The 23,711-nt window shown below is 42.5% G+C and overlaps 2 protein-coding genes across 8 annotated transcripts in view; one reads left to right on the top strand and one right to left on the bottom strand.

The window, feature by feature from the left end:
• The window catches only part of LOC132527646 (cytidine monophosphate-N-acetylneuraminic acid hydroxylase), a 257,079-nt gene extending 237,589 nt beyond the window's left edge, over positions 1-19,490 (bottom strand). For 6 of the 7 annotated variants that reach the window (XR_009543036.1, XM_060163555.1, XM_060163556.1 and 3 more), the window contains exon 1: positions 19,423-19,490. The gene's annotated coding sequence lies outside the window, so the exon portion shown is untranslated. Of the gene's footprint in view, positions 1-18,888 lie in introns of all 7 variants that reach the window. The other variant, XM_060163551.1, reaches the window with a different exon arrangement.
• CARMIL1 (capping protein regulator and myosin 1 linker 1) overlaps positions 1-23,711 on the top strand; it is a 318,449-nt gene that overhangs the window by 86,973 nt on the left and 207,765 nt on the right. The window lies entirely within an intron of this gene.

Raw genomic sequence — 23,711 nt, 5'->3', positions numbered from 1 at the left:
TCCTGCCCTTTGTAGTTTTAACTTAGTCACCTTACATCATTTTGTGAATTTTTGTCAGCTCTCCCCATCAAATTATAGACCAGCCCCACCAGATTGCAGAGGGTAATATGCTAATAGTATCGAAATACACAGGTGTAGAGAATTGTCCTGTGTCTAGTCACCTTTCCAGAGTGTTCTTTGGACCTGAGCCGTTCTGGCCTCTGCAGACTGGGTGGAGTTGTTGGGCAGTTCATGAAGGAGAAGGCTCTAAAGTCCAAGTGGGTGTGGAATGTGAGTTCTCCGACCCCAAGTGGCGTGGCCCATTGAGCACTGTGGGTTGGCGCAATTGGACAGGTATCCGTGATTCTGATAGCGGAGGACCTTGGGAGCCAGGCTGAAATTTACATGTGATGGAATGGAGGACAGATAGAACGTTGTTCCCGAAGTAGGAGTATGGCATGAGGAGGTGATTCCCTTTCGAGGGATTGTTCCTTTTATCAACAAAATGCAAGGGAGTTGGAGAGAGAGGGAGCAGACTCGGCTTCAAGGTGAGAAAGATCTGGCCTCGGGTGACTTTGGAAAAGGCTTTGGGAGAAAGAGGCTTTCGTTTCTTTTTACTTTACATATTATAAAAAATATCCCAAAGATGTGCTTTAGTAGAGTTTATTGAGGTGAGAGGAAGCAGTTGGGGTTGAGGGAAGAACATTTAAAGAATAGAAATAAAAAGATACATTTTTACAAATACAGTTGGCAGAGTATGTCAGTGATGAAGACACAATGAGGGAGTGAATATAAAAATATGTAACTGGCAGCGGTTTATATATTCCTCTATAAAAAATACAGAGGAAAAGCCTTTTTTGTTTTGATGAAATAGTGGCTTGCTTTGAAGTAGAGGGAAATTCTACTTTGCCCTTTGCGGTCATGAAGGGTCAGCTGGTGGGAATAAGATGGGCTCAGATGGTGGTATTTGAGGGTGCCTAGGACTGTCTGTGTAAGGTTTTAAACATATATAGATATAGAAGAAAAGCATCACGCCTATCTGAAGTATTTTAGAAATGGAAAACAAAAATAATATATTGCAAAGGCACAATTTCCACAAATATATAACAATTCATAGAGAAGAGTATGATCTGCTTCTGGTGACATTAATCGAGTCACTCTATACCAGGTGGGATGAAATCTAAATTTAAATCTATTGTTAGTATTTTGGCATTTTTTCCCCTTCAACAGGATAATCACTTTCTTATTTTTTAGTGTCCCAATTACCTTGGAATTAAAGTCCTGAGATAGAAAACTATGAGTTATAGATCCAAAAACTTACTATGGAAAATGTCTTGAGAACAAATTATTACCGGAAGTTTTAAATATCTGCAAAAATAGAATAGCATAATGAACCTCCCATCTATTTTCTGTTTTGAAGATACAGAAATTCAGAATAATTGTTTTCAAGAAGCGAATGCCGATTGTCCCCTGTGTTCTATCTGGGGACAAAGCCTGAAGCGCAGGAGCATGACACGTGGGACCTTCCCTAGCCCAGCTCAGATGCAGCAAAAACACTCTAGTTTTCTGTGCGTTTTTGCCAACGTTGATGCTCAGGTCCCCCTGTGGCCAGCAGCACTCAGCATCTGTGCCAAAGGTGATGCCTCAATTGAGACACTAACCAAAAACTTCTGGCCAGCGTTCTGGTTCTAGCTAAAGCTAGACTGACTAAATTCTGCAGTGCCAGCCCAGTCAGTGCACACCAGGTACTTGGGCTTCTGATAGCTGTCTCTTCTACAGGAGGGTGGGTTTGCACTGGTGTGCCTGTGGGGTGATGGTTAAGGCTGCACTGGGCCAGCCCCCGCCCGCTCTGCGCTGAGTGGAAGCCGTGGGCCTGCATGGCACTGCAAGGGCATTGGCTTGTTTTTCCTTAGCACCGGCTGAAAATCATTTCTGTTTTTAGATTTGCTTTCAGAATGTTACCTCTGGAGAAGGGAATACACGGATGTGTAGCTACCGCTTAAGCTCCCTGTTCTTAGTTTTGCCCATACCTCATTGTCCTGAGAAATTAATTGAAAGTCCCAACAGGCAGTGCCTTCCATGATGAGTAATCATTGCTGTAATGGGGAGCATTTTGTTATGTAATTCGTTTATGGTGGTTTTCGTTTCCTCCTGGCAAGTCTGAAATCATCATCCTCAAAAGCATGGCTGCCTGGGATTTTTATGAATAGATGTAGTACTGTGTGATTTTTCCCATCTATTCATCCATTCAGGCCTGCAGTAAACATTTACTGATATCTACTGTGTTTTGAATACTTTGCTAGATGCTGGGGACACAGTGATTACTAAAATAATCTTCCCTTAAAGAGTTCATAGGCTGGGGGGGGCAGTTAGACACCAAAAGAGTTAGTAACAGTGAGCTAAGTGCAGTGATAAAGATAGGTGCAGCCTTTCAGGAGAACAGAGTCAGCTAAGGCATCTGGTGGACGGAAGGGAGGAGAGGACACCATGGGGAATTTCACTCTCGTTCAGGTGAAGAGTGGTGAGACTGTGGGCTGGAGATGTAACACAGTTGCTCTGTGACAGAGTCAGGTCTGTTCAGCTTGCTGATGAGGTGTGGGGAAGTCTGTGAAAGGGATACAAGTAGTGTAGCAACATAGATATATTTGTGTTCTGGAAAAGTCTCTCTTGTGTTGATGTGCAGTCTGGTTTTCAGGGGCCAGGGACTGGAAACTCAGGGAATGCTGAGGTGCCTCAACTATTCATTCATGCATTTCATTCAGTAAACCTTTCCTGAGCACCTGCTCTGTGCCCTGCTCTGTTCTAGGCACATGGAATATTTGTTCACAAAGGAGAACCAAAAAGAGAAATAGTAGTAAGATTTTTTGAAGTTATTAATACCAAATAAATTGCAGAGTTTGCTGTTCATGATCATGCCAAACTTTTGAATACATGCTTGTTTTATAAAGGAATAAGCCGATTTGGGGTATTTTATCTTGGATTTGAGCCACTTCTGTGGTGCAAATTAGTAAAGTTTTATTAAATCAGCCCTTGAAGTTTCAAAGATTGATTATTCCAGTCTGTAGATTATTCTAGGCTGTAGGCTCTCATTTTTCTATTCATTAGCACCTCTACCAGAGACTGGGGAGGACGGAGGAGAGTGAAACTTCTGTTTGACTTGCTACTTGTTAGCAGATTCGGTAAAGAAAGTGATGAGATTAATATTTCATACAAAAAATTGGATTGCAAGTTGTCTATGGTCTTGTTCTAGTCTGTAGTTCTTACTCTCTCTGAAGCCTGGGTAACTCCATGTCTGGATGTATCTGGTGGGTGTGTGTCTCACACACTGAGGGGTCAGATTAACCTTGGAAATTTGATGTGAGCAAATAGCCCAGGAATTAATATACTTCATTATTTTACCTATCACATTAATCATTTGCAGTATGAAATAAGTTACCCTGGTCTGATATAAGGACATGGAATTTATTTTGTTATTCCTCTGATGTTTATTTTTACTTGCACTTTGCTGGTATAGTTTAGGAGTAGGAATTTTAAAATAAAAACAAATGACAATTCCCTGAGGCCTTGGAGAGGTAATAGTACCTACCTCCTAGGGTCAAGGTGAGGATCGTATGAATTAATATAATCAATGCCTAAGGTCCAGCACTTGGTAAATATTATATAAATATTGGCCATTATTACGGATCTGTATACTTTTGAAAATCAGTCGAACTTTGAAATTAATAAGCAACAGGTGAGGATCAGGACAATACTAGATGATACAATATCTAGATAATATAAGACAATATGGCATATGGGACTAGATAATATAAAATTATATCACCTTTTACTTCACTAGCAAGGGCAGACTAGACGTTTTAAAATACTTAGGTTCAAGGAAGTTAAAAGTGTTTATACGTGTAGACTTATGTTTGAAAAATTCTTACTACAAACTGAGGAACAGGTAAATATAGCATTTCGGCTTTGACGTTTCTTCAACAGTTCCCAAAATAATAATTCTGAGGAACGCATGCAGAAACATCAAAGTCTGTGACTAAATATTAGATAGCTCAGTTTATCAGGCACTGTGCTCACCAGCCCTATTTCAAGACAAATGAAGCATTAATGTAAATTGTTCTGAATTTTCTAAGGGGTCTACTCTTCCTTAAATAGAGGACGTACAGACTCTTAAATAGCAATATATATTCTGCAGTTCAGCGGCTTTTCAAGCTACGATTTTTATAACCATCTTTTGGATTTGAAGATGCAGAATCTGGAATTTCTACTTTTCAATTCAGCAAGCCTTTCTCTAGATGCAACTGGCGAAGATGTTGAGCACAACGAGAGGGAGGGACGGAAACTAAAGCGACTTGTTTCTTGGCTGCAGTGACCTCTAAGCAAAATGAACCAGCTATACACATGGGTGGTGATGACTTTATAATTACAATTAGAATAGTTTTAGTACAAGAATGAGGCCTTGGAGGGAAAAATGTAAACATGTAGGCATTGTATGAACTGGAGAATAACCACCAGTCGTGACTATGGACCCCTCTTCCAGTGGGTAATGACTTCTTGGACTCTGGCTATGAGTTGACAAATGGATTCTGTCATTTTGGATATCTTTTGGAAAAATGAAAAGGAAACAGGGGAAGCATATTCATAAGGAGAAAAAAAGAAGGGACCTTGAGCGGGTGGGCAAGTGGGAGCAAATGTCTCAAGTGCATGGAGCCTCCAGACCTTGTGAATCATGTTGTGATTGCAGCATCACACCTGTCATGTGTCTGCGGGTGTTTGGAAATAGTCTTGATATCCACGAGCTGATAAATGTTACGCTTGGCATTGTTCTCGAAAACTCCAGGAGAGTTAAGGCCGGAGAGTATTGAAAGGCCAGTGTTCCTTATGGTGATATCTGTCCTAGTTGAAAGAGCTGAAGTTCTGTGATAGGAATGACGCTTCCTGTTATATTAATCCTGCAGCTTTCCGAGGTATTTAGTCAGACAATGGCATTATTTTTTCATCTTTCAATATGGGTTTCTCCATTTATTTACGAGATAGGCTTTACCTAGAACGTAGGAACAGCTAGCTGAAGGGGAATTCAGCTTTCATTCCTTTTTGCTGGGGATTTCCTCCATCACGGCCAGGGAAACCCACACACCCTCGTTTGCAAATTCAGCATTCATCAGGCATTTCCAAGTGCCTGGAACCGTACCATGCACTGTGCTTCTCTCACCTCTGGATACCCTCCCTACTGAAAATGTGCTGATCTAATTCAGAAGGTAAGAGGAGGACTTGCATGCCTTATGTGGAGTCTGCTATGGACTAAATGTTTGTGTTCCCCCAAATTCGTCTGTTGAAGCCCTAATCCCAATGTGATGTTATTTGGAGGCAGAGCCTTTGAGAAGTAACTAGGTAATGAGGGTGGAGCCCTCATGATGGAATTAGTGCCCTTACAAGAAGAGACCAGAAAGCTAGCTCTATCTCTCTCTGCCATGAGTGGATACAGCAAGAAGGCATCTATTGGCAACCAGGAGGAGGGCTCTTATCAGGAACAAAATTGACTGGTACCTTTAGCCTGGACCTCTCAGCCCTCTGGAACTGTGAGAAGTAAACGTTGTTTAAGCCACTCAGTCTAAGGGTATTTGTTATACCAGTCCAAGCAAACTAAGACAGGGTCTATGGGCAACTTTAAAGGAATCTGTCCCTCAGCCTTTCATTAAATGTTAAAAAATTATGGTACTGTCCATTATATATACTTTTTATAACCTCAAGTTATTTTTAAGTCAAGTGTTTAAAAAATGTTAGCTGCTTAAGTCAGATTGGAAGTAGCTGATCACTTTTCTTTAAAGTCTAAAATGGGATAATTGCTGGAGTTGAGTATCAGTGTTTTTTATTCTAGACACTCTGAAACATGAATACTCATGCTGGAAATTCTTGAGTCAGCATGTGAAAAGAGAAAGGCAGTGTCTGCCCAGCGATCAGAGCCAGCTAAGCAGGGAAAGGCAGGCTGATGCTGGTATGGGCACAGCAATGGAGCTTTCGTCTGCCTTGTTCTCTGGATATAGGACTCATGATAATTACGAGCAGTATGCGTTATCAGCAGAATGCAGTTCAGGAATTAAGAATCAGCAAGCTGACATCTGAGTTTTCTGTGTAGAATTTCCTCTGTGAGACTAGCCAGTGGTGGTGCATTAGATGCTAGGAAGCCATCCACTCAGTTGTTAAACAGATGATTGACTTGTAATTTGTAGGATGTTTTTTCTGGTGGCCATTGCCTAGTTAAAAACAAAGACTTTAAAATATTGCAAGAATAGAGTACTGCAATAATAATAATAATAATAAAATATCCTAGATATGCTGTGAACTTTTTCCTAAAAATAGCCCCTGTGATTAGGCTCCCTGCCCTTTCACATTTGCTGTTTTGAGGTCTCATTTTCCAGTGCTGTAATGATTGATATTACTAATATATGTTAGTAGATTTGTCTCCAGCTTTCTCCTGAAGCTCTGGAACATGCCTGTTACTAACATTATCCGGCAACTTTTTAAAAGGGAGTTTTTCTAGACTCTACATTTCTTAAACAACCAAGATGACTCTTTAAAAAGTCATAATTTTTGGCTTTTATGACTTAGTATGTTTTCAAACATGTGAAAGAGCTTTTAGGGTTGGTTGCACAATTTGATCTGAAATCAATAAATAAAACTAAATCCGATGGTGTACTTCATAAGAGATGTTAAACTAATTTAGAGGTAGCTTTTTGTACTCTGCAGGGAACCTTATATTTCAATGATAGGTGCTACTTATTCACTATTATTCACAAATATTTCACTGATGTCTTCATATTAGGGTAGGTGGCTGGTGGTATTACTGGCTGGTGGTAGTTCCCACCAACAGGGCATTGCACTTCACAGGTGATCTTTTCTGGAGAACTTTGATAATTACACTGCCATACTTGAATGTGGAACCCAACTCTGGACATTAAAGGATAAAGGGCCACTGGGCTGTCTATCCCAGGATATTGGACAGATGGTCACTGGAGAGGCAGTAGCTGGCAGGAGCCCTAATAATCTTCTGTGGTTGGGCCTCAAGAATTTCATCTCTCTTCCTTCTCACACAGCTGCCTCTATGGTATTGAGATCTTACTCAGGATGATGGGTTGAATGAAGTTGGTCTGGAATCGCACTCTCTCCTTCAGAAGTGTTCAGGAATCATTAGAGCCTGACTGTTCAATACAATAGCCACTAGCCACATGAGCCTGTTTAGATTAATAAATTAATTACGAGATATAATTAAGTTATATTTACATTAAGAATTCCTCTGTTGCACTAGCCGCACTGCAAAGGCTCCAAAAGGAACGCCTGGCTAGTGGCTACCATATTGAATTGCATTCCAAGTTCTTTTGGACACCGGCATCTATGGAGATGCAGTGGCACGCCCCAGGTCACGTAACTAGTTAGTGCAGAATCAGGACTTTGCGCTAGTTTAGCAATTAAAAAATGTATATATCATGCAGCTCTTCAGTTTTGGACATCATAATTTGAATTAAAACGTTTGTCCCTGGAGTATTACATCCTTCTTCCAAAGTCTGTGAGAGAGACTCAATAATAGAATTAGAGATTAGTTCTTACTACATAATTCTAGTTTTATAAATATTTGTGATTCACCTTAGGCTGTGTGTGTGTACACGCGCTTGCATGTGTGTACAGTGATAGTTTGCCACATGTGCCATATATTGCTAACCTTGGTCTATATGATGCCCATCACATAGAGGACATGGGGATCTAGAATCACAGGGTATTGGAGTTGGACAGGACTTTTGAAGGTATCTAGTTTAACCTTGCACGTACTCTTGTTTTTTTTTTTTTTTTTTTTTTGCCGTACGCGGGCCTCTCACTGTTGTGGCCTCTCCCGTTGCGGAGCACAGGCTCTGGACGCGCAGGCCCAGCGGCCACGGCTCACGGGCCCAGCCGCTCCGTGGCAAGTGGGATCCTCCCAGACCGGGGCACGAACCCATGTCCCCTGCATCGGCAGGTGGACTCCCAACCACTGTGCCACCAGGGAAGCCCTGCACATACTCTTGACAAGGCTGTTGATGGTGAGAGAACTTCTAAAACAGTTTATTTCCTTCCACAACTTCTAATCTCGTTTTTTTTAGTATCAAGCTAACATGTTCCTTCCTTTAATTTCTACACATTGGTCCAAGTTGGCTCACAAAAAAAAGTTTACTCCCTCTGATATGCAGCCCTGTCGATACTTGAAGACTGTTTTCCTGTCATTCCTATGTCTTTTCTCCTATATGCTAAGTAGGCCTACTTCCGTCAGCTATGCCTTATGTGACATGTTTTGCAAACCTCTCACCATCCTGCTTGCTTCTGTCTGGACAAACTCCACAGGATGGCTTAGATCTGTGTGACTGAAAATTTCATCTTTCATTTGAATGTATCTCATGGCTAGGTACATTCAGAAAATGGCAAGTCTTTCTTGAGGGAAAAAAATGGCTACTATTTATCCACCTGTAGGAGACATAGTAACTTAGTTTTTTTTGGTAAGAAGTAATACAGTTGTCTGTAATAAATATGTATTACTTTTATAATCAGAAACTATTATATAATTTTAATAAAAGCACTGTTTCTCTTTCCAGTCACTATATTGGGTAGAGTTTGGATGTAGTGAGTGAAACAAGAAAGTAATGTTCCCAACCTCCCTCCATCTCTCCCTCCTCCCCTCCCTCCCTTTCTTTCTTCCTTCATCCCGTTCATTCACCAAGCTTTGTGTACCTGCTGTGTGTCAAGAACCATGGCGCTGGGGACACAGAGGTGAAGGAGAGAGGTTTCTTCCTTGAAGAGGGCATAAATGAGTGGTAGAACTATTCCGGCGATTGGGAAGGATGCAGCAGAACATGTTTAAATCTCTGTGATGACACTTATCAGCCATATGTCCCCAGCAGGTCTTTCTGTCTGTCCTTGCTTTTGAGTTTCTGAAATGGGAATGGTCCTTGGAGTAGCTTCCTCCTAGGATCGTTCTAAGCCTTAAAATCAAGATGATAGTACACGGTAGGTGAGACTTCTGTGAAGATCATGGCTGTTACTGTTGTGCTCTCGTTGTTACTGATGAATAATACTTTTTTGGAGGGAGGTCGAGTGACTAATCGCCCGTGTTAATTTCTCTTTCTTTTTCACGTGTTTCTTCCCCTTATCCAGTTCTTTCACCATTTTATTATGAAAATTTCCAAGCATATAGAAAAGTTGAAGGACTGTTACAGTGAATACCCACATACCACCACCTAGTTTCTACCTTTTACATTTTACTCTGTCACATAATCTATCCATCCCTCTGTCATTATCCACTGTTAATGAACTTGTATTTACAGAGCTGATACGTGGTAGTCATTTTCTCCGGGAACTGGAGCCCTTCCCACCATGGTTTTGTCTCTCTTCCCAACACTGGTAATGATGGTTAGGATGATGGCGTGGGTACTCAGTGCAAAGTACTACATTATTAACTCATTTAATCTTTATAATGATGCTAGTAGACAAATGCTGTAATTTATCTCCATTTTATAGAAGGGGAAACTGAGGCACAGGGAGATGAAATGATGTGTCCCAAATCACACAACTAGTAAGGAAAAAAACGAGAAATCTGGTAATCATTCTGGTTAGGCTAGGTTTAAAAAATTTTTTCTAATCTATAGAATTAATAGAAAAAATTTGAGATACCATTTATGATCATGAAAAGTAACCTCTGCGTTTGTCTGCAGCTGCTAGTTTGTGGCCACTACTGTGCCAGGAGCTGGGGTTATGCAGGTGATGAAGTCATGGTCTTCTCCCAACAAGGCCATCATGAGTTGTTGGAAGGATCAGTGTTTTGATATAAACAATTTTGCTGGAATAGTTAGAAATGAAGGATTTCAGTAAAGGAAAGTTACATTATGTATCTAGTTTTACTTCAAAGAAACCTTACACATAAACGTTTGCTTTTTGGGGGTGTTTGTGACAGGATAAAGGATTCCAGCAAATGAACACTACCTATTTGGAAGCGTCTTACTATTTATAGACTTTTTTTCTTTTGCCTTAGCAGAGGAAAATAATTTGGGGGAAATGTATCTAAGGATTATTTACTTTACCCATAAAACATATTCTGATTAATGGTATTGTAAAGTGTGCCTTAATTACACTTACCAAGGCATCTTATCACTTAAAAAAAATACTGTTCCTTCAATATGTTTTCCCTTTTATCCTTTTTTTTTTTTTTTTTTTTTTTTGCGGTACGCGGGCCTCTCACTGTTGTGGCCTCTCCCGTTGCGGAGCACAGGTTCCGGACGCGCAGGCTCAGTGGCCATGGCTCACGGGCCCAGCCGCTACCGCGGCATGTGGCATCTTCCCGGACCGGGGCACGAACCCGTGTCCCCCGCCTTGGCAGGTGGACTCTCAACCACTGCGCCACCGGGGAAGCCCAAGAATTTTTATACATCAAAAACAAAAGCATCCTTTGTGTTAAATGCTTAGCACTACTGAAAATTTAGAAACTTCCTGCTCCAGGCTCATTGGCTTCTTTGGGTGGGGTAAGGCTTTTTTAAATTACAGTTTTAAAAAAAAAAAAAACGAAGCTAAAATAAAGTATTTGCAGTTGACCCTCTTTGGGGCCACTCCTTGATCAGTATCTGTGAATAAGATTGTTAACTGAAGAATGCCTCTTCTAGTCGGAAATGAGATAATATGCAGTTTTGTTTTAATTTTTCCTGTTAAAGGATTTAAAAAGGTGTTTTTATTTACATATAAGTAAAAATCTGAGAACCTCTTCAGTAATCACTCATATATTGTTATTTACTTTTTTGCATCAGTGAGCTGCCTGAGCATTGCAAGTCATCCGTATTAGCATTCCTCTAAAGGTGCTCTTATAGATGATAATTTTATATAGAGGATGGAGGAAATAAGAAAACTGCATTTGTCATCCTGTTGAGGTGAGACACTTGCAAGGGGAGGATAGTTTCTAGCAGGGTGATGAAGCCTGTTGTTTATGCTGTGGTGTTGACTATTCTTCTGGGTGGCTCCCTTGACCGTGGGGGTCCTTGTGATTTCCACATGACACAAATTCTAAATACGATTCCGTGCCTCGCCCTCCTCCCAGAGTCTTTCCTGCTCTGTGGTGATTTCTTGACTGGTGGGTAACACTCAAGCCCTTCTTTATCCCCTTCAGGGCATGCAGACTCCCGGTGAAAAAGCCAAGCAGATTTATTTTGACAGCACTTCCTGGAGGTCTTTCCCCATTTCTTTCCAGGAAAAATTAAAATTGCTCTGCCTTTTAAAAAATCTTTTTTCTTTAAGGACTGTCTATTTCATAAAAGCCACAGCATTATAAACAACTTAATAGCAGTATTGTAACGTTGTTTTGAAAAGTCCTCACTTGGTCACAGAACTGAAAGAAAGAGCTCTTCCAGAACCCATTGCCCACATCCTTGCTTCCTAAAGCCCTGGGGGCAAAAGCATCCCAGGAGAATCAGTAAATATTATACCTTAGTCTTTAGGTGGTTTCACTAACTCACAGTAACAAAGTCTGTTTTTTGTTTCGATAGGAAGTTAAAGGAAGTTCTTCCTTAACCTAAATGTAGAGAATGATAGGGCCACAGGGTCCCTTAGAAGTGGTCTTGGTCATACTCTGCAGAGATGAGGAAACGAGTGCATCAAGGGTAGGGGGCTCACCCAACATGGAATAGCTCATTAGTAATTGCTGGTCCGGTGCTTTCTTCACTCCATGGAGCCATTTTCGTTAAGATCTCTTGTCCCAAGCTGATTAACAGTTTTCATGTAAGTAGCCAGTTGACGAAAGAGGCTGGTGAGAGGCTTCGTCGAAGAGGTTGTCATTCAGCAAACACTTTTGGGGGAGTGAGTTACCAAGATATAAAGATGATTGAAGCCTGGTCCTGCCCTCAAGGAGCAAATAGTCCAGAAAAGTGTTTGAAGGCGTTTACAGTTTTAAAGTTCTTTCTAGCCCAGTGATTCTAGCTTCTTTTTCCAAAAAAATTTGTGTTATTTTCATATCTCCACAAAAACAAATGCCTGGTGGTTAAACTGTCATAAAAGGTGAGATACCAAGTTGTAGTGTACGGTGTCTGAGGCGGGGAATGCAGGCTGATTGGCCCAAGTTCCCATCAAGAGAGCATCGTCAAGTAGATGGTCGGAATAGAAATCTGGATGGTTTGGGGAAATGGCAGCAAATAGACCTTGGGGAACAAGCACTCAACAGGAATGGGGGCAATTCTGAATGTGGGCTGGGATAATGATGAGTCTAAAAAGGCAGAGGGTAAGTGATGAAAGTTGCAGCTATAGGCACCAACCAAAGAAAGGGTTTTTTTTTTTTTGGCTGCGTCACACGGCATGGATAGATCTTAGTTCCCCAACCAGGGATCGAACCTGTGTCCCCTGCAGTGGAGGGGCGGAGACCCTACCACTGGACCACCAGGGAATTCCCAGAAAGGGTCTTTTTTATGTGCACTTTAGTGGTTCCCGTGGAGGGACCATTTTTGGACACGCTTGTTTTCTGTCAAGTGCACAGCACGGTATTCACTGGAGAAGTGCTGCTTAATCTGGGTAAGGGATGGTTTGCTGTCTGGCTTATCTCTAGTAAGTTGGCCGTCATCTCTTTTCCCCCTAATGTATTCCTAGGCCTTCCCTTACTCGGTATAGTTTTCCTGGAGAATCCATGAAATTTGAAATCATATTTTAGGCACTTAAAATTAGGCAGATATACTCTTTGCAAATGTACAAATTTGAAATAAATTTAGGTTTATTTCCTTTTATTTACATAGCTATGTGTGTGGGGGTGTAGGGGACATGTACACACCTTTTCCTGGATTATCAATATTGATGCTGACATTCAGCACAAATTCGTATGTTTTGAGAGTATTGGGAGGAAAAGGATTCGTTTCCTAAGCAATCAGAAAAGGGGTCACATCTCTGAATATTTACTGCAAAAGAGGCATGGCTGGAGGAAGAACTGTTTACAAATTAATGAATGAGACAATTATAATGTTTTTCCGATGTGGATGGAGCTTTGCATCTCTAATAGTGAGACCCAGTGATATTCGTGACTAGGATCTGTTCCTCCAAGAGCTTTCAACTAGGGATAATTCATCTGTTTGCGCTCAGAAATCACAGCCACGACACGCCTCTTTAACGACTCAGAGGCGATGGAACGCACAAGTAGAGAAATCAGCACGTATATGAAAATAATGCATATTCCCCCCCCTCCTCCAAAGGTCTCCCTACATAGGGGTGTCAGTAGCGTCCTCCGTTTGAGTTAATCCTTTTCTTAACGTGAAGTGCTTAGGATGAGGGACCAGTGCATCTTTTAATTACCAACTAGCCTGTTATTTAGTGGGAAGAGGCTGGTTTTTGGAAGCTTGACATTACTGAGGCTCATTTATGTGATAGTCACATGCAGAGGACACAGGCTTGCTGTCTTCAGGTCAGGAGAGGGGAGACTTAGATCGGGCAGCTGCCTCCTTTCTACCAGACACTGTGCTGAATGAAGTATGACGTGGACAAGCTCTTTGAGGTGCGTAGAAATTGTTGCCCGACACGAGAAGACGACGCTGAGGTGAGGAGTAAATCAGGTGACTCACGGTTCAAGCACCACAGCTTGGTTTAAGGTGGTGATGACAAGCACTGACAGTGAGAGGCTCACCCCACAGGGGGAGCTGCTGGGAACACGGGTGTAGGAACTGATGGATGTGGGTTCAAATTCTGACTCCTTTCAGTGTCCTTGGGGCAAGTTAAATTAAACCTCTCTGTGTCTAGGTTTCCTCATCTATAACACGAAGATTATGGTACCTTCTGTACAGGGTTAAATGCAATGAGGGAAGTGCCTCCCCATTCCTGGCTTACAGCAGACTTCAAAAATATCTTCCTTCCTTGCTTCCTCCTCCCAGGCAGTTCTTAAGAGGAAGAGTAGTTGTGAACTAGCATATCTTTTGATACGTATCTGAAAGATACTATATGAGTGGTCCAGAGCGGAAGGCCAGTGTTTGCGTCTAGATAAAGCCTGGGTTCCCTGCTTGTGCAGGTGTAATGCAGACGGCAGGGGCTGCCCAGCTGCTGGGGCTGTCGTTCCAAATACATCTGCTAACGAAGGATTCTGGACTTCCCGTCTTCACGCTCTGCCCAAACGTGGCTGTAAACCTGCCCATGTGCTAGAGAAGATTCCTCGACGGCCGTGGTCCCTTTGACCAGGGATGCTTATAGGAGACCTGAATGGCCACCTTCTATTGGGGACGAGTGTGTATTTGGTGACTGGGTGTGAGTCAGGTTTCTGAAAATGGTTGCAAATTGGCAAGTTTTGTAAAAATGTCAGAGGTATCGAAACCAGATATCAAACCAGCCCTTGAACATTCAGAAAATATAAGAGGCTGGCTTCTAATGAGTGGAAAACAAAAGTTTCTGCTAACTTATTAAATTGGAAAATAACACTAATGAATGTGTAGGCATGGTTTGGATGGAACCTGCTCTGTGTATGTCCTTTATGTAATCATTAGAGAACTTGTAAACCAAATTATGCCTGGGGGAAATTTTAAATCCAATTTCCGTCAACTTATTGGTGTGTTAGGGGAATTAAAAAAATGGTTTCGCTTGGCCTTTCAGAGAGCTATTATACTGTTTGAACCATGACTACTCTTGTTATGATCATTAGACAGCTAATATTTATTGAATTGTTATTGTTGGCTGGGCCCTGTGCCGGAAAGCTTTTACATCCTCGCATCTGATCTTCACAACACACATAGGAAGTGGATACTGTATTGTGTCCATGGACAGCCGAGGATGTGAGGTGTAGGGAGATTAGATAATTTGCCTAACACCCCTGGTAAGCAGTAGAGCTGGCTCAGGCATATCTGTCTTGAGAGGCTCTGTAGCATCATCTAGAATTATGTCTGTGGGAATTGTGTGACATGCAGAATTCATGCCATATGTCTGTGCAGCTTCTGTTTCTGTTCTATTCCTCTCTGTCTTCAGTTCTTCACCTTAAAATCTACATGTAAATCATGCTAATTTAGCAAAATCTGTGGTGAACCCACTTAGCATTTTCACTGAAAAGACCTAAAGACTGTAACGTGAAGTCTCTGGAACTTGATTCTTCCAGTGCCCATTCTGATTGCATTAGCTTCTCTCTGTGTTAGACCAACACGCATCTTCCTGAAAGCTTTTCCTTCCTGCATATCTTTGGAAGAATTGGAATCAGTTTTCCTGTCGTGAAGGTGTCTCAGGGTATCAAAACGACATTTTAAGTATAACGATGGAATTTTGACTCATCGCCCTTTTTTCTAAAATGCTTTATGCAGATTATATCCCTGCCCCTGGCTGTACTTAAATGGTATTGGCCAAAATTTTTTTCAGGATTAAGATGGGGAACTTTTTGGACTCATATCTTGAAGGTCCTTTAAAAACTTATAATTTGGGGAATGAAAAAAATCACTTACGAAGGAAATGTGTTTTTTCCTAACAGTGGCTATCAAAGTGATAAGCCAAGTGACGCCACACAGCTGGCAACCTTCTGGGCAGGAAACCTGTAGCAGAGCAGAATCGGCCTTACTCCGCTTTAGCATTTAAAACACCATCACCACCAGCGTGTTCACTGTCGTGGGAAACGCGTCTGAAGCCACTGCCCGTATACAGCATTTTGCCTTATCGCTACGGTGGGGCAGGGGTGGGTGGGATGTTTGAGTATCTGCTCACTGAAAGGAAGCATCAGTTTGGACTTGACCAGACTGCGTTTTGAAAGACCAGGCCAACCAAGCCTTCCTGAGGAGGCCCTTCCAGATTGCAAGAAGCATAAATTCCAAGATTTATGATATAGATAGTTCTCATTTTATGCATTTCCTAGGTATTGAATAGTACTTTTGGCTCTGTTTATAATATATTTAGTATACTTATGCTTATTTCATAGGAACTAACACGCTCTTGAACAATTTTGAATTATTTTAATGGTTTGTATTTGCTTTATCTTTGCTTTTATAACACTGTTGTGTCTCAGTTCAGATTTAAGAATGTTGTAAAGGGATGCAGTCACCAATTTTAATATCCTTCCTGTGGGGGAAATTATATAAGTTACACATACAAACTGTATATATATATAATTATGTTATATGTTATTGGTATGTGATAATCAGGTTATATGTTATATGTATAATATAACATATATAACATTGATTATCCTCTAACCTATAGTTTCTAGAAACATTGGAGTTACAAAATAAGGATAGTCTTTTAACTGTTCTTCTTTTAACTATTTATGGGAGACACTGCACCATGTCAGTTATACGTAACATAGGAATGCAGCCTTGCTTGTTTGTAAAATGAATAACGTTTTGCTCTTTTGTAAGTATCCCAGTGTTCCTGGGATTTAGTATCCGCATTCTCAAAATGAAGGAATTTAACTGACAGCTTCTGAGGTCAGCTCTAAACTGATTGAATTGCCCTGTTAATCTCTTGGGTCATGCAATTTAGTGATGTAACTGGGGTTAGCCTGAGTGTTTCAAAAGCAAGATTAATGAAAGCTCATTCTTCAGCTGTCGGGTTAGGAGATTATTCAAGAACGTTGCCCTGTCATTTGAACCTGGGTTGCTGATGAATAAGCCAGCATCATTATCCTGAGACCACCTCATTAATCGAGCCACAGCCTGACCACTGCATCTTCTTCACCCTCTAGTTGTGGAGCCAGCATCTTGCATCAGGTGCACTGTAGGGACCCGCAGAAGGTCTGACACCAGCCCTGTTCATCCAGACAGCATTTTCTAGACCCATGTCTCGGCTCACTTGAATTTGGTAACCAAGGATTTACATGTAGTTCCCCCCCCCCCATTTTCAACTGATTTCCCTTTTTATATCTTCCTAATTTCTGCTCTTTTCCAACAAAACTATGGATGTACACTGTATAACGGCCTGCCTTTAATCTTCTGCTTTGATTTTCTCAACTGAAAAATGGTGGTACTAACTTCAGCCCTTTCATTCGTTTTGGGAAGAAAAATGAGATAACTGATGCCACAAAGTGCTTTGAATTTAGAGCAGGAGGGAAGTTCAATTAAAATAAGAATCTTCTATCTTTATTTTTATGTGACATTTAAAATGTTAGCATTGAATACGCATCAGGGAGGGAAATCTCATTTTGAATGTCATTGATAGAAAGATGGCCGAAAAGATATTAGAGTTGCATTGCAGAAACTAAGAAAATGTGTTTAAAAATGATTAGAGCCAAGCCATCTACTGTTTCCTTTCAAATAGGAGAATTAGATGGTGACTGTAGGGTAAAATAGAAAATAAGAATGCGTACTTCAAGGTTTTACACATCTATTTCGTATCTATCCTTTAAACTCAATTTCAAGGAAATAGTGGTATGTTTAGTTCAGGAATGTTCCTCTGTGTGGTGAGCTGTATGGTTCAATCTGGTGGCAACTAGCCAGAGGTAGCTATTTTAATTAAAATTATAATCAGATGAAATTAAACTTTTAGTTAGTCCCATTTTAAGTGCTTAGTAACCACATGTGGCTAGTGGCTACAGTATTGGAGAGTCCAGATATAGAACATTTCCAGAAGGTTCTGTGAGACAGTACTACTCTAGAGGAACTGGAAAAAGACAAAAGAAAATTCCCTGCCTCTTCCTCCCCCCAGTTGCTTTTTAGAATTCAGATAGAATCTCTGGCCTTATATTATTAAATTTTAAATGTACATTTGAAATGGTTAAGGGAAGCAAAAGGCGTTTGGGCAGAGAAGAACCACTTACTTCCAAACATCATTTGTTTCCCTGCTGAGGACAAACGTGCTTTTCAGAACAACACTTGGAAAATCTTGGAACCAGTTCTTTGCTCTCAAGTTGCACTTCTTCCATAATTATTTTCTTACTTAAGTAACGTTACCCAGACCAATACAGTAGTCACTTAATCATGTACCATCTTCAGTTGTTATATAATTATTTCACGGGTATGAACCAAACTGTTGCCTTTAGCAAAATAACTAATATATTCCAAATCCACTCGGTTCACAAATCCATTCGGGCTCTGTCATCAAAGGATATCCACCTCTCCCCACTCCCACTGACCACTCTGGTCCCAGCCACCGCCCTCTCTCTCGCAAGTTATTGCAGTTGCCTCCTGACTGGTTCCCCGCATCTGTTCTTTTGCCCTCTCACCCACTTTCCAGTCTGTTCTCAACACGGCACTCAGAGAGATCATTTTAAATGTCAGGTCACATCACTCTTGTGCTCAAAATCCCCCAGTGGCTTCCCCTTTTATTCCAAGTAAAAGTGAAAGTGTGGACAGTGGATTGTAGCGCCTCACAGCCCCGTCTGACCTCACCGGTTCTCATTCCTCTCAAGCTACAGTGAGCTCTTCTTTCTCCTCCAAGTACCACAGGCATAGTCTTGCCTCAGGAATATGCTGTGTTTGCCTTTGCCACTTCTTCTGCCTGGACCACTCTTATCTAAGATGTCCACGTGGCTGATTCCTTCACTTGTTTTAGACGTTTTTCAACATCACTTCATAATGAGGTCTCACCAAACTATTTAAAAATGCCACCTACCCACCACCCCCTCTCCAGTGCCCACACAGCACTCACTCTTCCGTTTTCCTGCTAGCTTTTTCTCCATAACATTCGTCACCATCTGACATACCTTATTTTTACTTATTTATTTGTGTGTAGTCTGTCTCCTCCCGGTAGACTATAAGCTGCTTGAAGGCAGGGCTTTATGTCTTTTTATCCTTAACGTCTACAAGGCAGACAACCATAATCTAATGAATGAATGAATGACTTACATATTTAATGACAATTATAAATAGTACAAAAAAGAATAAGATAGGTGCATTTAAAAGAGAATTCTACTTTTTTGGAACCAAAGAGTGCTAATTTAATGAAATTCATTTTAGCAAGAGATAGAGAAACACAAAGGCACACCTTCCGGCATAATCCTGCCTCTACCCCGTTCCCCTCTGAGATGACTCTGGGTTCAGCCTCCACTTCTTGCGGGCTCTGCCAGAGGCCTCTGTTGTTCTCCCTCCTAGTCTTGAGGGGCCACAGAGAGGAGAGTTTGGACCAGGGTTCCAGGGCTTCTATGTGGACAACTTGGAAAAGAAAAAGAACTTGGGGCTCCAGTCTGGGCTGATCCTTGGGCAGACCAGCCAGTCCTTTGCGGACATTCAAAGAAGGCAGAAGAGGGATCCTCTTGGTGTTGGAGCTGGGCTGCACGGGTCTGTGTGTCTGAGGAAGCAGGGGCCCTGGGGGAAGGGGCCAGCCAGAGTTTGCTGCCTTGGGAGGGGAGGTGATGAGCTATAGAAATAGGAATCTAGAAACAGAGAGGCAGAGAGTTCTTGTCCCGCGCTGGGAAGTGGCTGATGCCAGACTGGGGTACCCGGCCTGTTTCTGGCATGGCTGGGGAGAGGGGAAAGCTTGGGAGTGGTCGGGAGCAAAAAAAATAAAGGGGTCACTTACAGTTTGCTGGTTCCTACCGAGGCAGGGAGGAGGAGGCATAGCCACACAGAGAGCCAGTTGCTAATTTCTACATTAAAGGGCGTAGCAGCAGCAGTGTTTGCGCTTGAGGGATGTCAGCTTTTCACTTCCTCCCTTTGCGCAAAGGCTGGGTTTGGCTTAGAAAGCTCTGCCCCTAGTTTCACTTTATCTGGCAACTTTGAGCCATTGGGCACAACGTTCAGGTGGGGTTCTTTGAACAGGTGAGTGAGGTTTCTGTGTTCCCAGAGCGAAACACTTCTCCACATAGCAAATCTCATTTATCTGAAGTTTCAAGAAAGAAAAACATGCTCTGTTTACAAAACTAGGTTTCCTCTCTTTGGCATGTCCTTTCATTATGCCTGCATTCTAAAGATAAGTTTCCTTCTGTTTAAATGGTCTATTAATTGTCAGTTAAAATAACATGTGATTTTTTTTCCCTATATTTTGTATGAAGTCTGTCCCATCAGTACCCTGACCCACCTTTTGTGATTTGTTTCGTTTTGTGGACTTAACTGTGTTGGCACAATCAAGGGCAAAATCAAGGTCTAGAGAGCCTTAGGACGCCTGAAATCACTTATTGGAGTGGATTTTGCTTTTCCTGCATCTGTTGTTAGAAATGACATTCCCAGCCTGTGGGAGCTACAGAAAACTAGAGTCTTTCTGTAGTGAATTTTTGCGTAAAGAAGTTCTTCGAACACAGTAGGCAAAAGGCAGGGATGTCAGCGTTTGGCGTTGCTACACCTTTCCTCTGCTAGGTTACCGTTTTCTTGTCCTGTTATTCTTTTTTTGGCAGGTGAGTTGGGGATTAGCTAGTAGATCTGTTTGAAGTGGGTCGAGATGAGCTGCACACCACAGATTTTCAGGTACTTCCCTTATAGGATATGACTATTACATAGGAAGGATGTGTCTGTTATGTGGTAGCTATCAGGAATAAACAGGCATAACAGAATTTTTATAATTGGATTCAAAGACTGTAGCAACTCTTTTTACCTTCTGAACTCGAGTTTTTGCAGCTGAAAAGGGGGTGAGGTAGAGCAGTAAACTCTGACTAGGACGGATACGGCCCCTGCTCCCAGCTACCTTACAGCCTGGTGGCGCTGTTAGATGTTACATATACAATTCCACCAATAATTAAAAGGTATTACTAAGGAAATGTGCAAACACTGTGAGAATATATGATCGGGAGACCTGCTCTAGTCTGGATCTTCTTAGGGAAGTTGTTTAGGTTAGGATTTGAAGGATGAGCAGGTGTGAATCACGTGAAGGTGAAGAAAGCGGGAAGGAAGAGCAGTTGGAGCAGAGGGTGGGGCAGGTCCCCTTGAGGGGACCAAGTTCCAGTGTGGCTGGAACTGGAGGGGGGGTGGGGAGGAGAGGGAGGGAAAGGAGGCTGCAGGTGGAAGCAGGGATCAGTGGAGTCATGCAGAGCCACCGGAGAGCTTAAGCAGAGAAGCGATAAGATAATGTTTGGGTTTCTAGAAGATCGCATCAAGATTCTATATGGGCAGCTGACTTGGTGAGGCAAGATGGGTCTGTGGGGAGGCTATGGCATGTGGTACAGGAGCAAGATGATGGTGGCTTGGAGTACAGTCATTGCACTGGAGCTGGAGAGAAGTGACTGGATTTAAGAGATGTTTAGATTGCACTGAACTTGGTGAATGCCTGAGGTAGGGAGTGACATTGACAATGCCTGGATTTCTGGCTTGAGAAACTGTATGGATGGCCACGACTCATTACTGAGCTCAAACTCTTAGAGGAGGAGCAGATTCTGGAAGAAAGATCACATGCTGAGTTTAAGGTTCGGAGAGACATCCAAGTGGAGTTAGAGAGAGAGATCTGATGATCCAAGAGTGATCCGGGCTGCACGTGAACTTGGGATTCCTCTGAGATCCATCGAAGTCATGGAAGAGAATGGAAGGTGGCAGGGAGTGGGGAATGGATATGACCAGGGAGGTGGGTGGACAAACCTGTGGAAAAGAGAATTCCAAGCTTGAGGGCTGTGCCCAGTGCTAAGGAGAAATCTTGTTAGGAAATGTTAAGAACTATACACGGGGCTCAGCAACAAAGAGGTGATTGGGACCTCAGTGGAGCTGTGGGGACAGAAGCCAATTTTGAACAGTAGAGTGAATTTGAGGCAGAAAAATGAAGACATGAGGTGCAGATCCTTTTTTGAGAAGTTGGGCTCAGAGGAAGGAGGGAGTTAGATGGAGCTACAAGAGGGGTGAAGAATCCAGGATACAGATCTAGATCTTGGGATCTCTCTATCTGGATATTTACATATGGAATGGAAGGCGTAGTTAGTCACTTAAAGTTCCTGCAAAGGTGGGCAGGATATAATCCAGAGCCCAGGTGAGGGGGTGGGCATTTACCTCCAGCACGGCAGAAGAAGAGGAAGATGAGAGGACAGATGTAGCCGCAGGGGCAGGCAGGTGTGCAGGGTTGGGGTGGGATGGTCAGCGGTACCATTCTGATGAAGCCTGTGTACTCAGTGGCGTAGGAGGGAAGTCGTTTTCCCAGATGCAGGAAGCGAAATCAACTCGTGGGTTAGACCTGTTCTCCAGCTGCACTTGGCAGGCGCCACTGCAAACCTGGAATAGGTGGCTGGGTGGGTTCATCCAGGGTTGAGGTTTTTCTCTGTGGGCGTAATGAAAGGATAGGGCACACAGGCCGAAGGTATTAACAGTGGAGGAATGATTTCAGTGGGGTTTTAGTGGGATGGAGATGGGCTGGGGGGATGTAGGATGGCCAGTGACCTGGCAGGGTCAGGGGGCAAGTAACAGGGTGGCAGGCCCAGCTGAGGAGAGGGAAAGATGCTGCATGTGCTTCGCTAACTGTAATGTGTATATAGATCACCGGGGGATCTTATTAAACTGCAGATTCTGATGCAGTAGGTCTGGGAGAGGGGCCTCAGATCCTGTATTTCTAACAAGCTCCTAAGTGATGCCAGCCCCTCTGGCCCATGGGTCACAATGAAGGAGAAATAAGAAGGTTGTGGTCAGAGAGTGGGATGCATGAATTAGGAATTGTAGAGCAGATAGACAGCACGGCCGAGGGAATGACTAAGGGGACCAAAAGGTCAAAGAATGAGAAGGCCACCTGATCACTGAGTCTTGCCGATGCATGACAGTGATGCTGACACTTACTGTTGGCAACACTGTTCTAAGCACCTTGTGTATATCCTCACAACAGCCCCCAATGAGGTGTGTATGACGATCCCTTATTTTACAGATGAGAAACAGAGACACAGGGAGGCCATTCTCCACGTCACCCACGCTTGTGTATGGTAGAGTCAGGATTCAAACTGGGACAGTAAAACTCCAGTACATCTCCAGAGTCTAGTGCCCTTATGTGAATGGATGCATTACTGACCTCTGATCTCAGAAGTTGGAGAGGAGATGGTGTATAGAGACGTTTAGCCAGGTGTTAGCATCATCAGTGAATAAAGTTAGGGTGTCTAAGAGAGTGCTAGTGTTTTTACAAGTTATCTCATTTAATCCTCACAACTGTCATAGAGAGCTTATGCCGTACCCATTTTACAGATAATAAAATTAAGACTCAGAGATTATATAATTGAAGTGGGGGAATCGGCAAGTGAATTCAAATTGGTCTGAGTCGAAAGCCCATTTTTTTTTGAATTTTATTTTTTTATACAGCAGGTTCTTATTATCTATTTTATACATATTAGTGTATATGTGTCAATCCCAGTCTCCCAATTCATCACACACACACACACACACACACACCCGCCCCCCCCCGTCACTTTCCCCCCTTGGTGTCCATACGTTTGTTCTCTACATTTGTGTCTCTATTTCTGCCCTGCAGACTGGTTCATCTGTACCATTTTTCTAGGTTCCACATATATGCATTAATATACGATATTCATTTTTCTCTTTCTGACTTCACTCTGTGTGAGTCTCTAGATCCATCCACATCTCTATAAATGACCCAATTTCGTTTCTTTTCCTGGTTGAGTAATATTCCATTGTATATATGTACCACATCTTCTTTATCCACTCACCTGTTGATGGGCATTTAGGTTGCTTCCATGACTTGGCTATTGTAAACAGTGCTGCAATGAACATTGGGGTGCATGTGCCCTTTTTTTTTTTTTTTTTTTTGCCGGACGCGGGCCTCTCACTGTTGTGGCCTCTCCCATTGCGGAGCACAGGCTCCGGACGCGCAGGCTCAGCGGCCATGGCTCATGGGCCCAGCTGCTCCGCAGCATGTGGGATCTTCCCGGACCGCGGCACGAACCCGTGTCCCCTGCATCGGCA

The sequence above is a fragment of the Lagenorhynchus albirostris genome, chromosome 10 (genome assembly GCF_949774975.1).
Source record: "Lagenorhynchus albirostris chromosome 10, mLagAlb1.1, whole genome shotgun sequence".
Classification (NCBI taxonomy): Eukaryota; Metazoa; Chordata; class Mammalia; order Artiodactyla; family Delphinidae; genus Lagenorhynchus; species Lagenorhynchus albirostris.
The sequence above is the reverse complement of the archived record's forward strand: the minus strand, read 5'-3'. Positions and strand labels throughout refer to the sequence as shown.